This window comes from Magnolia sinica, chromosome 19, assembly GCF_029962835.1.
Source record: "Magnolia sinica isolate HGM2019 chromosome 19, MsV1, whole genome shotgun sequence".
In the NCBI taxonomy this organism is placed as follows: domain Eukaryota; kingdom Viridiplantae; phylum Streptophyta; class Magnoliopsida; order Magnoliales; family Magnoliaceae; genus Magnolia; species Magnolia sinica.
Genome location: NC_080591.1, coordinates 42,805,623 through 42,819,493, shown reverse-complemented (window position 1 = coordinate 42,819,493; position 13,871 = coordinate 42,805,623). Strand labels below are relative to the sequence as shown.

The 13,871-nt window shown below is 37.1% G+C and overlaps 2 long non-coding RNA genes across 4 annotated transcripts; both read left to right on the top strand.

Annotated features, from left to right (window-relative positions):
• The first annotated feature begins 332 nt into the window (after nt 1–332).
• LOC131234987 (uncharacterized) lies at nt 333–5,791 on the top strand. Of its 3 annotated transcripts, XR_009165871.1 has the most exons (6): nt 333–768; nt 1,917–2,016; nt 4,120–4,168; nt 4,259–4,704; nt 4,926–4,985; nt 5,480–5,791. It is a non-coding gene; the product is annotated as an uncharacterized LOC131234987 (long non-coding RNA). The 3 variants fall into 3 exon arrangements; XR_009165870.1 differs by lacking the exon at nt 4,926–4,985; XR_009165869.1 differs by having other exon boundaries at nt 4,259–4,985.
• Nucleotides 5,792–5,800: 9 nt separating this feature from the next.
• LOC131234988 (uncharacterized) lies at nt 5,801–7,714 on the top strand. Its single transcript, XR_009165872.1, has 2 exons — nt 5,801–6,044; nt 7,478–7,714. It is a non-coding gene; the product is annotated as an uncharacterized LOC131234988 (long non-coding RNA).
• The last annotated feature ends 6,157 nt before the right edge of the window (nt 7,715–13,871 follow it).

The following is a 13,871-nucleotide window of genomic DNA, read 5'->3' as shown; positions in this document are numbered from 1 at the left end:
TAAACTGAAAATTTAAAGGCTAACACTCGGATTTTTGAAAAACAAGTAATATACTCAAGTTTAAAAAATCGGGGCGTTACGCAATACCTTTCTCATCCAGAACCTAATAAAGGTAAATAACTAGTTAAATCAAAGCTCTTGACCTGTAAAATAGAGTTACTGGGCCAAATTTTTAAGTCAAAATTGCGCTGCAACTTGCCGACCTCTTGGAAACCCAAGAAATGTATGGTCATTGGACCCCAAACTGTAATCCAGCCGTTGGGATTTGGCTTTTCTTAAGGTTTAGTACTGTTTCCTAAAATAATATTAAAGAATAGACGAAACGAACTACTAGCCAATGGCTAGCACTCATTCGCGCGCGCGTTCTCCCCTCTTCTAAAACCCTAGATCTCTCGAGCTCTGCAGAAATCTATGGCGGACGATCCGATCTCCTCCTCCACATCTTTTCCTCCTTCAAATCCGCTCGGCCATGCCGTGATTTTGATTGTCAACAAGCTTCAAGGCATCTCTCGGCTTGGCAACTCATCGACGATCCACAGGTGGCGGTCGTTGAGAGCCAGAGCAGCGGGAAATCCAGCGTTTTAGAAGCTCTGGTGGGGATAGATTTCCTGCCGAGGGGCTCCGACATCTGCACACGGCGCTCGCTGGTTCTGTAGCTCGTGAACGGATCGTCGAGAGGGGCGGAAGAGGGCGATGGGGGGGGAGGAGTTCTTGCACCTTCCTGGAAAGAAATTCTTTGATTTCGCTGCGATTCGTAGGGAGATTCAGGTTACGATTCTTGAACTATTGTTTTTCCACTTCTTTATCAAAGAGGGGAAAATATCATCTGGTGGGGCCCACCTTTTGGTTATCCGAACTGATAATCTGATTGGCATCCATTATGAATTAGCCATTCCTGAAAGTACCATCAGATACAGGTGCATTGGGTTGGACATTTGTTTTCTATCAATCCAGCCTGGAAGAAGGATTCCACCCGTTCTGCTTTAGATGTGCAACTGTTGCTTCCATTCACCAAGTGCATTGTAAATTACATGGACATAAGTGGACTCCACTCTTATATAATATCCATATATTTTAAAAACATCTCCAATGGATATATACTATCATGATTATTACTATTTAAGATTTCTGATATGTTCTATTTATATTTTTACTTTTTTTTGAAAAAAAAAAAAAAATTTCAATTTTTGGTGGATTCATGTATACAAAAAAAATAAAATAAAAAATAAAATAAAAAATAAAATAAAATAAAATAATTTGTAAATATCTAGAGAAATTCCTTCCTAAGTAGTTGACTGGAAATAAGATTTGTCACTGTGGTAATTACTAAGTGTCTTATGTTTTCAACATATGGAAAGCTGGAAGGTTCAATATTTGCACCTGTTTTCAGTGGCAGTTTTGCTAGTACCTGAAGCTTGTTGTTCTATTTGCATCATGTGCAATGAAAAGTATCAACTGTTTCTTTCGTATTTGCTCTGTGTACCAAAAGAAAGAAAGATATGGGTCCTTTGGTTCACACCCTTCACTGAAATCATTATTTAGCAAATGTTTGTTGTCTCTAGGATTTTGGATTATTAGTTTGGTAAATTTCACACATTGCACGGATCTTCATGCTATCTTGTTTTTGTTTTTCCCATGACATTTTTACTCATCTTGTATTGTTGTATTACTGCCAGACAAAATCTTATAGTGATATTTTTACACATTGCACGATCTTATTGTGGTTATTTTAACTTCTGTATTAATCATTTGGTATCACCATTCCTGTGGATATTCACTAGTCTAGCTTTGCAATAAAATCCTAGGATATTTTTTCATTTTATTGGTATTATTGGGGTCTTGTTTACGTTGGTGATTGGTTGATGCCTTGATGATATTAACTCTTTTCAACTAAGTTCATGCAACTTTGTATCCAGAAAAGAGATGTTCCCAAGAAAGATAAGAGAAAAGTAGCAATTCAGATGTGGAGTATGAGAAAGTGAGGATGAAGAGTCTGCCAAGACTCCTAAGAAAAAGGTAATGATGTTTGTGATTTAATAAATTAAATAAGGCACCAGAAGTCACCTGAATGGAGTTGATGATATTGTAAATATTATTTGTAATCAGCGTCCATGAATTAAGTCCGCACGGGTTGATTGACGAACAACGTGTAGAATTGCATCTGTCTGTTGTTAATCTTGAGACCAATTACATGAGAAAAATTGTCAAAAACTACTGGTGTTATATGTTTTAGTTGTTTTCTGGGACGCGGATTGTGTCCTACCCCTGCCCGGACGGTAATCCATCTGGGCAGGCCTCTGTGGGGTCCACTGTGATGTAAGTCTTTTATCCACGCCGTTTAACACTTTTTTCAGATAATTTTAATATGTGAACCAAAAAATGAGGCAGGTCCAAAGCTTAAGTGGACCAGAAATTAGGGATTGAACGTCCACCATTAAAAACTTTTTGGGAGCTGGAGAAGTTTTAGATGAAGCTGATATTTGTCTTTTCACTTCATCCACGTCTACATGACCTTATGAATAGGTTGTATGGTAAAAAAAATCACGTTGGCCCTTAGTATCGTTGATGGTATTTGCAAGTTCGTTGTAATACAAGGCTACATCATCTTCGCTGTACTAACACTACAAGATTAAAGGGTATACCTGACCCTTTGGCGGGATCCTTTGTCGGCGCTCGGTAAAATCGGGCGCTGGCACAAGATTAATATAAATTCAAAACCACAAAACCCTACAGCCCCTAGCCCCTGCAGATCACTCTCCTTCTCCCCGCCCCCACTCTCTCTCTCTATGCAACTCCTTGACGGACGCCGACTCTCTCTCTCTTTCTGATCTCTCTTTGCAACTCCACGACGGACGCCGACTCTCTCTCTCTCTCTTTGGTCTCTCTCTGCAACTCCTCGATGGACGCTGACTCTCTTTCTCTCTCTCTCTCTCTCTCTCTCTCTCTCTCTCTCTCTCTCTGATCTCACTCTGCAACTCCTCGACAGACGCCGACTCCCTCTCTCAGGTCTCTCTCTCTCTCTCTCTCTCTCTCTCTCTCTCTCTCTCTCTCTTTATGTGTCAATCTCGAGCTCAATCTCTCTCTTGAGATCGAGTATCTTCAATGTTGAAACCCTAATTAGGATTTTACAATGGTGAATTCCTAATTAGGGATTTACAATGTTGAAACCCTAATTGGGGATTTACAATGTTGAAACCCTAATTAGTTGATAGAGGCGATTCCAAATGGCGCAGTAGGGGTTCTTCTTGTCAACAGACCAGACGATTCCAAAAGGGTGAAGGGGCCCTTCAGCATCTAGCACGCATTTGCTATCATGTCACCATGTATAGTCGTGGCCCACTTGATGAATGGACGTTGTCAACAGACCAGGCTGAGAGATTCGTTGTTGGCCCACCCCTGATTCAACTAAACGGGGTTTTATTTATTTATTTATTTATAGCTTGGCTCTGCTAGATATGAAATTTTGAAGAACCTAAGATCTAGCTTCAAGATCAAGGTCATACCAGATCCATGGCATTTATTACAGGGCCGAGGACAATTAATATCAAGCCAGGACCTAAAACCTGATGGGCCTGCCCAGCCCACCATTTGCCATCTGTAATTGGGATGTGAATGTGGAAGACTGACCAGATTCTGGTTTATAGTTCAAAGCAACACCTGTTTCTCATTGTTTTTGAGTTCAATGGATCCTCTGTTTTGTGCTTGGCTTGGAGATTCTGGAGGTGGCTTTGGCTCTTGGAAATGGAGATTCTCCCAGGTGATCATTATTCCAAGTTCAACTAGAAAGGAATTTAATTGCAATTTGTACTCCATTATGAATAACACTAACTGTCGATACAATTCGATCATTGCCACCTAATTGAACTGAACAGTTGCAATCCAACTCAGGTGTGTTTCAAAATTCAGCGTAAAAGATGCATTTAGATCAATGGATTATTTCTAGCCTGGTGAACCTGTGATTAGCTCTGTTTTGAGCTTGTAGATTATCTTTGCATTAAGTCGATGAAACTCAATCAGGCCTTAAAAGATTTGAATTTTATTTTGTATTGTGACTTGAATAAAAGATCTATGTAATTGAGAAAACCCAAAAGCCACAACTTAGTTTTTTTTTTTTTGCAGGATGCCAATAAGGAATCTAAGTCTGTTACAAAAGCTTCTGCAATTAAAGGTGTAATTGTCTTTGTTCTTTGCATGTTTCATGCTTCCTGCAATGGCCCATTCAGAACTATTGCGGAAAGTATTGTTAGTTTGCTTTCAGCAATCAAGCGTTGGATGGAGAAAGATGTTGATGAAGTGGGGAAAATCAGCTGCAACATAAAAACAAAATTAGAAGAAAATTCACCTCTCTGAATTTTCTACTAGGGCTGATCTCTTATACATGCATGGTTAACATGAGAGGTTCCTCACTTTATGAATGAAGTGGATTTCACACATATAAGATGGTGGCCCCAAAGAGCCTGTTATAACTGGTATGTGTAAACCATATGGGAGCATCTGCTGGGGAACATGTTTTTGCTGCTGATCTTCTTTTATCTGGTATACTCGTGCTGTGAATTACTTGGAGTAGTGCATATGCAGTATTCCATCAAGTTTTGTTGACATATTTGCATTCTGTTTTTAATTGTGATCCAATCGAGCTAACATCTGCTCATTTGAATTCTTTATCTGCTATTTTTGCAGGATTATGCAACACATCGTTTACTGGTTAGTTCTCATTACACAAACTGTATACGCAAGGCAGTAAATTTTGTTAACTTGATATATGAAACTCGATTGCACAAAATCTTATAAATTTTATATTGCACAAAATCTTCTTTCTGTGGGGAATAAAAGAAGAATGTTAACATGCCGGTTCAAATGCGAGTCTAATTCCACGTGCTATTTATGCTCAGTTTCCATGAATAATTTGCATTATTTGGTTGCAGCAATGATAATCTTCTCAGCCAAATGGAAAAAGATTGGATTTTTCCTTCCTTGAAGTTGGGGTTTTTAGACAGTCTCTCTTTTTCTAATTTCGTTTTTATTACCAACCATTTGCTTTAGAGATTTACTTGTTTTATCTCCCCTTTTATTGATACTGTCAACTATAATATAGCCCCTTTAACTTGTAGTTTTTGTTTACTCTATGTTATTGCCCTTTATTTTCAGTTTGTGCAAATCTGGCCACCTTTTCATCTTTTTGGTGCTCCATTCATAGTGGGACCACGATGTCAGCATTTTGGGTTACTGAACAATAAGCCCACTTGTAAAAACTGAAAATTACTCTGTAATCCTTTGTACAAAACATTGCCTAATACCTGTTGTACATCATGCGTTGTACATCATGCATACCAACTGTTGGATGAATTACCTCAAAAAGAAGTACCAATTTTTTTCTTTCTAAAATCATGATTTAATTTTAGAAGACTTGCAGTGTGGTAATTTTGGCTTGGCTTTTATAGTTTATTGGACTGACTAGTAATTTTTCTTGTATTGACAGATAAATAATGGGATTCTGCCATTGGATATGTTGCATAATGCATTACTTGACCTCTGTATTCTTGAAAATGTGACTGATTTATAGGTTGTTTGGAGCTTCTAGAATTTTTTTTCCATTACAGCTCTAGTCCTTTTGATTGAGAACTTGATTTTCATGCAGGAAAAGGCCAATGACAACTGTTGTATTTTCATCTGATTCCCTTTTTGCCTTCCATATGCTGCAACTTCCAACCCCTGAGATTTTCGCATGAAAGTAAATGCTATATTAGCTATGTCAATTGCTGCTTTTAAAGCTGGTGCTGCTGAAAAGGAGGCAAGTTTTTATTTTATTTTTTTAAAAAAATTAATTTAATTTTTTATTTATAAATTCTCATCAATTTTTTTCTCCAATTTTATCCACTGGACTGTTTGAATTTCTCTGCTTTCAATCATAAAACTTTTGCAACATCTTCCTTCTAAAATGTGACACCAAATTGGTTGGAGAAGGCTAAGATGATGATGGTGGTGATAGTGATGATGATGGTGGAGAACTGGTCAATGTTGGAGTCATATGCTACCTAATGCAGGTTGAACATACATGCATTGCTCACGAACATATTTTGGACGTGTTTCTGATCTTGATTTTTGTTGTCATGTGGAGATTTATCTGATTTTCATTGTATTTGAAGAAATCTGTCTCCGCTGAATTGTATATTTGGGATCGAATTCTCATTTTGGTTTTAATAATTACAATACAATATGAAGAACAGTTCTCTTTAACGGGCCCCTAGCGAGCTGAAAAACTCTATTGAGAATGTCTTGTTTGAGCCTGACGTTAGATGGTTTCCAATGAAGGATATTGAATCTGTCAAGTTTTTTTTTAATTTTTTTTAATTTTTAATTTTTTTAAATTATTATTATTATTATTATTATTATTATTATTATTATTATTTTGAGATATTTGCAACCATATTTTAGAACAACTTAACAATAACTAATATACATCCATTGGGTGTTGTTGGTTTCTCAAATGGGTCTTGCATTTTGAACTTTTACATGGAATTGGAATCTCTCAAATCTTGCTTTTGGATGTTTGGTGTTGTATCAAACATTCCATGTATTGCGAATGTTCCATGTATCAAACATTGGTATGGTATGCTCATCAAGCAAGCCACGCATGTACTGAATTTGGATTGTTGGACTTCTTTTGTTAACTAGTCATTCTTTTATCATATAGGTTTTGCTTCCATGATCAGTGGACCCATAATATTTTTGGTCCATGGCATGGTCACTGCTCACTGGGGCCACATGTTGATGATTGAAAACTAGCCATGATGTGGACTCCATACTATCTGGTGCTAAGAAACTTATGCTGAATGAATGATTGTTACCATCACTATCATCTGCAATAATGTGCAAATATGCAGGCATGTTGGATTAGAGCCAATTCATCATATGGGGCCCACTATAAACTTACCCTGATAAACATATTAGAGCGGTGGTTGACTCAATGGCGACACTCATGATGTGAGAAAATCAATGGTCAGACCAAAGTTAGATAGTCAATATGAGACCTCTTGCTTGATCTACGTGATATGTCGACTAACAGGATTCAGGCCAGGGCACTCATGTAGTAAACTTATTCATTGATCTTGGCATGCATTACTTCCCACTCACATGATGCATGGCATGTTTCTTCTTTGATGACTCAAATGGGGTCGCATTGGCATGCTCCAGACCACCTTTTTTTTTTTTCCCCCTATTCTTGTTTGACACAGGTTTCAGTTGCCGACTGATTGGCAGGCTTCCTATACTTGTTTGACACAGGTTTTCTTGCAGTTAAAGCATTCAAAATTATAATATGGGGCTAATAGATGTAATGGAATTCAAGTTACAGCATTTGTTGCCTTGATAGTTTTTAACTTTTTAAGGACAGGATCAAAGGATTGATTGTTTTCCATGCATCAATTTGTTGAATGCTACTTCTTGATTTTTTATTTTTATTTTTCCTTGTGTGCAGGATTTTAATCAATTGTGCCTAAATTTAGGCCTACAAAGTAGCACTTCGGCTTTTTTGACACCGGTCGCGCTAGGAGTACCATATAGAGGATTTATTATTATTATTATTATAGACCATTTTCAATTTATTGTAATAAATATTATATTTTTATTATTATTGTGAAGTAATATAAATTTTGTTTAATATTCAGTTTAAATTGTATTGCAACATTTTTTATGTTTCAAATACTAACAGGTTTCAATTGAATTATATATAATAAAAAAAATTACTGGCCTGCGCTGGGGCCTCTTAAATTTGTACAAAGACTTTTAAAAAAAATAAAAATTAAAAATTTAAAAAAAAAAAAAAAAACTGGATAGACCGGCGCTTGCATAGACCTTGCATAGACCTTTGTCGGCACTTTTTGTGATTAAAAGTATCAAGGAACCATCCTTTTAAAGACACTTGGATAGACTTTTGTCGGCGCTTCTGTTAGAAATACCAGCGGCCAACGAAAGCGTCGGTGAAACTAGAGAGCGCGCCGACAAAAACTCCATAATTACCGGTGCTTAGACAAGTGCCGGTAAAAGCGACTTAGCTCCGACAAAAGATTTGCCGACGTACCCTTCTACCGGCGCTTGTCTAGTGTCGTAAAGGCTAATACCAGCGTTTTCGGGAGCTTTTAGCGGCGGGTTTGACCACCGCTATAAGTGCCTTGTCTTGTAGTGTAACTTCGGAATGGTATCTTATATATTTGCAAAGATGGCATTGTAATGATGAAGTGTTTCACATGCATTGTTTCTCTTTCCTCATGCAAACTGTTTATGTTGTTTTAGTTTATATTCTTTTAATTGATTGAAAGATGTTGCAACCACAGGATGGTGATGTCAAAATGGCAGATGCCACAAAGGCAAGGACCGAAAAGAATGTGGTAATTTTCTTAACCATGTGGCTATGATATTTTTTCAAAGCTCTATATTACAAACCTGACAGCCATATACTAAATTGATACAGCCTAAAACCCCTGCAACTCCCGGTGCCCAGACTTCCGGATCAAAAACCCTGTTGCCAATTTGTTGGCAACCTATCATATTTTGTCGAAAGAGTTGATGTGTAAGTATCATTTAAGAATACCAGAGTCTTGGGCTTGTTTGGGTGCCACTTAAAAATAAGTTTCATCTATTTTAATTTAGTTAATCATAATTATGTATCAGATTAATGATTGTTGGATTGTCCAATCACGTTTTATTTTATTTTTAATTTTTTCAGATAGCAAAAGCACAGGTTTTTCTGGTCAATTCGGTTGAGTTAGAGGCCTTCGTGGCATAGATTCTCTTGAACTCATTGTTGGATTTTGACAAATGATATTGTTGTGTTAATGCTTCTTGATCCTTCGATGTAGTTTTATTGTCATTGAATCTCCATAGGCGACGACCCATCTAGATTGGGACCCATGATTTAGATGGTTTAACCTGAATGCCACGTGTGCATTTTCTTAATATCTGCATATCTACCATCACATTTTGTTATAGTATCCAAGTTTTTCCTTTGCTGTGGCAATGTACACATTTTTTTATTATATATATATATGGAACTATTCAACCTTACGAAGTGATTTCATGGTCCATGTTGTACTCTCGATGCATTTATAAAATAGAACTAACATAAGTTTTAAGAAAATTCAGTAAATAAAACTCGAACCAGTTCATGCTTGAGAACTTAGAACCAATTCATCCTCCTTCAAATTGTGCCTTTGATTGAAAGTATTTATATGCCATTTATTTTGCTCCCTTTTAGTTCTTCATCTTTGCATTAAAGAAAAAATTGAAACACTTAAAAAAAAAAACTTTGTTGAAACAGTGTAGTGTTAAGTGATCTAGGAATCAATCCTTTGTAGAATATCATATTTAGTTTAGTTTGCTATTTAGCCAAACCTTGTGAATTTCATGAATGGGGTTCTTATTAAGGAATCTTGTGAATTTTGTGAATGGAGTTCATATTAAAGAATTTTGTGAATTTTGTGAATGGGGTACGACTTAGCCCACGTTGAATTCGGTATTCTGAGTTGTTTACTAGGGATCCTGATTCCCTAAGAGTAAGTACATACTAGAATCCTACCCCTTGGATTTTGGTAGGGTCTGATAGAATTTCGATTAAGGACTTATCTTTTCCTTGTGCTTCTTAATTTTCCTTGTTGCCTTAGCTTCATCAGTTCCTGCCTTTTTTATTTTATTTTCTTTTCTAGCCACTATTGCCCATAGCGCCCTCTCGGGTTTTCACCACAACTAGCTTTCCCATCATTTTTGTTCGCGGTGCTCTTTCGAATTTTCACCACGTCCTGGGTTTTTTGCTCTTGCCTGCCCATTGGTTGCTCTTTGTACAATTGGTGTCCTTTGAGGTTTTCACTAAGTCCGCTACGTGTCTGCTGTTTTTCCTTGAAGCGCCCTTTTGGATTTTTAATTCTCATATTTTCCTTAGGCATACTATTTTTCTTTTCAACTTTTTTTTTTTTTTTTGGCATTTAGGATAGTAGCCAACAGGAGGCTAAATGCCGTCATTGTCGGCCAACTAGTGACCCACCTGACTTTGTCTTCAATCACAACCGTGAATTTGTTGATGTTGGGTTAACTTAAAATCTGCATTGTCTTCAATGTAAAAAATATGCAATGAGATGATAACATGAGATAACGAAAATAGAAGAGTGACTAAGAAGGATAATACTTGAGGAAGATCAATGAAATGGTATGTAGTCTTTAATATTCTAAAGAGATTAGTACTAAACAAAAATAAAACTAAAACAGAAGCAAACCTAACAATCATAATCTTAAGAAAGAAATAAATGTAAATGGACCTCCATCAGACTAGAAGGTCAGTCCTGATACATGAGATCAATCATAGGGAATGACATATCCTCTGAATCAAATTTTTCAATGAATGGTTTGAGACGATGGCTGTTCACTTTAAAAATGTTACCATTCATCAAATTTTCTATCTTGACAGTTCCATGAGAATAGACCATTTTGACTTTGAAGGGACCGATCCAACGAGATCTCAACTTACTGGGAAAAATATGAAGTATATAATTATAAACTTTTTAAGATCCGCCTTTCTAGGTGTTTTATTAAGATTGTATACGAAACGATCGATGATTGCTTGGAAAAGTTGTTCCTAATTTTTGATTCAATGATAGTCTAATGATGTGTACCAATCAAATGCATCGCCTTTCAAGAATTTTTGAAACAGACGAATTAATTCTCCATCATTACCTGTCATAGTCTTAAGCTCTCCATAGAATGCTCTTAAGTGGTCCATAGGACACCTTGTACCATTATATCTTTTGAATTTTGGTACCTCGAAGTTTTGAAGTACCTTTGCATCAGGGAAGGGACAAAGATTCCTGAATTTGGTGGATGCGAGATCCACCCCCCTGTTGTTTTCGTAGCTTCCTCTGCATCTTTCGCAATTGCTCTTGGAGCTATTCAATTTCGGATGGACCATATGAGAGGGGTTTTACTCCCTTGGAATTGACTGGATTTCCTACTAGGAAGGGGATGTTGGAATTGGCTGGGATTCTTGGTTGCAGGAGGTTGATTTTGGTATTGGTTCTTATTAGTGAGAGGCTGTTGGAAAGGATTCATGATTGTGAAAAGCTGGCTTTGAAAGCGACTCCCGTTATGGGGAGGATGCTATGTGTTTTGTGCATCCACTGGAGGGTAGTTGACAACTGAATTTTAAGTTGGGAGAAGATTGATTATTGGAGGATGCCAGAAAGTTGGGATGACTGGGGCATTAGGTGATGGTGCATGCCTAATTTTGGTGGCCCCTCCTTTTAGATATTGTGCCAAAAGGTCTTGTAACACTTCAAGATTTTGGGCCACATTGGCCATGGATGCAGTGGTTACTGTATTATCAGCCATGAGCTCAGGTGATCCTGGGGGTGCCTTTTAGGCACAATGGTTTCTTCTTCTTGTTTTACCAATGCAACTCTGGATCAGGTAAGCATGGGGTAAAAAGAAACCTTGAATGGGTGTAAGCCAAAGATCGATGCTCATCTTTTTTGTTTTGTTTTATTTGGTTTTGTTTTGTTTTGTTTTTTTTTTAAATTTTAAATTTTAAATTTTATTTTGTTTTTTTGTTTTTTTTTGTTTTTTAAATGCAAAGTATGAATGTAAATGTTTGCATGTAGAATATCCCCTAAGATTGACTTACCACAGTATTTCAAGTCGGGCCTCAATTAGTGTAAGCTAGCAATTTCCTAATGGAGTTGTCATTCTGTGAACGCTGGAAATTGGCACCCATGCTTTTTATTTTATTTTATTTTATTTTAAATCTTTGTTATTTAGCTGTATGAACTAATTTGGATTGATGATGTAATAGACTTGGAGTCACCATTAGCCGATTAACTCAAAATTCTACAATCGGCTAGAACTTGCAAAATCTATAAAAGCTAAAGTATCCAGAGACTCTCTTGCTTTAAGTTGACACCTAATTTGCGACATGGGATTCCGAGTAAGGGACCTTAGTTACTAAGAGTGAAGGTGTTAGGCACCCTCTCTGTCATACGGGTGTACGATCTCTATTTCGTGTTGTAAGCTGATCTTAGGGGATAAAATAATAGAATGTAAAGTATTAAAATGAGACTATGCAGACTCGAATATCTGATGTGGCGGGGTTTGAAATTCCAGTAAGCCATATAGCATACATCCAGAGAATGTCTAGAAATGAGTTTTAAGAAGAGATGTGATGATGTTAGAATGTTATGTAAGATGACTAGGCTATCATGAGGTTTTGATGTGACATGATCTAGAGTTTTGACAAGTTACAAAGCATACATTCAATGACAATCTAGAAAAGTAGGGGGTTAAGAAGGGAAGTAATGATGTGATTGATGAAGTATGAATGCTAGTGATGATGGCACGGTCTTTATCTTGTACTTGAAATGGCTTGGAGGTTTGTGTGCACCATGGTTGGCAGGGTTGACCTAAGTGGGACTAGGGGGATTAAAAAGGGTTGGAGGAGGTCAGAGGGGGCTGAAGAATATAGGAGATTGAGAACTTAAGCACACACACACACACACACACTCTCTCTCTCTCTCTCTCCCTCTCTCTCTCTCTCTCTCTCTCTCTATCTCTCTCGGTGAGAGTTGCTTTGTTTTTGTATTTATTTTAAAATGAAGAGAGGAGGGGGGGTATTTATAGCCTATTGGGATGATTTTTTAGTAATTATAGGGATTATAAAGGATAAATGATGATGTGGCAGCATAGGATTGATGGAGGAAAGGGAGATGCCACATGACACTTTCTTATGGGTTAAAGGACTTCGTAAAATGGTAAATAGTAAGAATTTTAGGGTTAAGTAGTCCCAGCACAGTTGACTTTCAGAGGAGCAATAACTGTATCTCCAGGCACATTTTTTTAGAGTAGGCGGTAATCCGATTATCACTGGTGGTAATCGGATCACCGTCATTTACTGTTTATCTCTAACATTTAGCCAGCTAACTCGTTCGTGCCTAGATAATGGCTTAAGGCTTTAGCTTGGAAACGACTTGGGTATGGCTCGGCTTGGGTAATGGCTTGGGATAGTTTGGCTTAGGTAATGGCTTGGTTTAGATAATGGTTTGGGTTCAGCTAAGGTTTGGCTTAAGCTTGGAAATGGCTGAGGTTTTAGTAAGGGTGTGTGTTTAAGTTTAATTCCTAAGGATCATCTATGCTTCATCAAGTTGCTAGCCTGGGTGGGGTGTTTACATAAGCCTACTATAAAATAGGATTTTAGATGATCTTATTGAGAAACCCGTTGAAAAATTTATCGAGATATTGGCCAGAGGAGGAACCTATCTGTCCAAAATGATTAGTTTTCTATTGCTTTATTAGATAATGAGTTTATTTTATTTTATTTTATTACTTTCTTAGGATTAGTTTGCTTTATTAGTTTAGTTTACTTTCTGAAACACCAATTGATAGGAAGTTCCACTAACTTATTTGTTTGTCGCCTTTCGGGTACTTTTCATCTACACTTTATTTTCATTGCTCTCATCCATCACCCCTCTTACAATCATCCCTCACATTCATCACCTCTCTTACAACCATCCCTTCTCTCTCTCTCTTTCTCTTCATATTTTCCAAACACCAAAGAGGTGCACGTCCAAGCAATTCCAAGAGAGAAAAGTGATGTGTGTGACCCACTTTCTGAAAAGGCCAAGCTATATGTCCCGGGGGGGGGGGGAACGGAATTTAATAATAAGATAGCCAAATAAAGGAAATCAATTCACAATGTTAAAATGAAAAGCTACCTCAATAAACAAGCATTGAGAGGTTGACACAAATGTTGTTCTAAGGACAACCTTATTTCTAGAACGTTCTTTGTATCAAAAACTCAAACTGAAATGGAATGAATAAATAACAAGGAATTGAAATAA